Source organism: Pterocles gutturalis, unplaced genomic scaffold, assembly GCF_000699245.1.
Source record: "Pterocles gutturalis isolate BGI_N339 unplaced genomic scaffold, ASM69924v1 scaffold11111, whole genome shotgun sequence".
In the NCBI taxonomy this organism is placed as follows: Eukaryota; Metazoa; Chordata; class Aves; order Pterocliformes; family Pteroclidae; genus Pterocles; species Pterocles gutturalis.
Genome location: NW_010100431.1, coordinates 61,022 through 62,269, shown reverse-complemented (window position 1 = coordinate 62,269; position 1,248 = coordinate 61,022). Strand labels below are relative to the sequence as shown.

At 31.5% G+C, this 1,248-nt stretch overlaps 1 protein-coding gene across 1 annotated transcript in view; it reads left to right on the top strand.

Annotated features, from left to right (window-relative positions):
* Positions 1 to 580: 580 nt before the first annotated feature.
* The window catches only part of LOC104466375 (chromosome unknown open reading frame, human C10orf107), a 45,278-nt gene continuing 44,610 nt past the window's right edge, over positions 581 to 1,248 (top strand). The window contains exon 1 of the mRNA XM_010079767.1: positions 581 to 689. The gene's annotated coding sequence lies outside the window, so the exon portion shown is untranslated. The remainder of the gene's footprint in view (positions 690 to 1,248) is intronic.

The window sequence follows — 1,248 nt, the reverse complement described above, 5'->3', positions numbered from 1 at the left end:
ACAGACCTTCCCTGAAACAGTAGTGTCAGATCCTTGTATGTGTAGCATTGTGTTGCAGCAAACACCATGGGCTTTTTTTCATTAGGGAAGAAATCAGTATAGATACTAAATTTGAAAATGCAATCAAGTAGAGGGTAGAGAACAAATAGCATGGTAATGTGCATGTGTACTCATAATATCTTAAGCAGAAACTGATTTTAAAATTTAATTACTGTGCAATCTAGTATCATGTTGCTCAAATCTAGATTAATGGATTTTTTTTTCACCTTTATATTTCTATTGTTTTGACTTGCAAGTTTAATTTAATCTTGTGCTGCACATAATATGTCACTATGTTCCCAAGTGAATTTAGGATTAAAATATTATTTTCCATGTATCTGCCTAGCTTTTCTCTAGTGAAAATGTGTTGGAGTATTGTGTTGCTGCCATGTAGTTATAGCTGTGTTACATTTTTGGCATTTGCTGAATTAATTCCTTGCATACTTCCTCAAAATAAAAAAAGTTATCTAAATAAGTTACTGACATAATAAAATAAATCTTTAAAAATTATATTCATACATACATATTTGTGTGTAGGAAGAGGACCGCGATCAGGATGCCATAGGTGGAAAGAAGATTATTAGTAGGACATTTCTTTCTCTTTCCCAGATTACTGCTTTGTCAGAAGAAGATGTAGAAGGAGTTCAAATGTAAGTGGCAATGATAACAATGCTAGAACCAATATAATAATAAAATAAAAATTATAGAGCATTTGTTAGATTTCTCTTGTGATGGTCATGTCATTAGTCTTTAATTGTTCAGTTAAATCATTGATATTTGATGTGATTCATGAAAGATAGGAAGAAATACTGTTGATCTCAGATCCACTTTGTTTTACTGTATTTCCTATATCTCTTGATTTTCTTGGACTCCTTTTTTTTTTTTTCCCCACTGATATTTTACACTGATGTTGCTTCTGAATTTGCAGTAGTATTAAATATGCTGTAAATTAAATACTAAGATGTAAATAAGAACAAACCAATTCTGAGCTTTTTTAATAAGTCTCACTTAAAAAGAGAGACTTAAAAGGTAACTTTTTTGCTAAAACATTTAAGAATCTGTACTGTAACATGGGTTATTGAAAAATCAAAAAGGTTTTAAAAGTTCAGAAAGGGTTGGAAAGCTTAAGAAGGTATTAGTAGGTAGCCATTATGGTGCACTGGGGAAACAGGAGGCAGCCAAAGACTTCTGCTTGCCCATCTTTGTTTT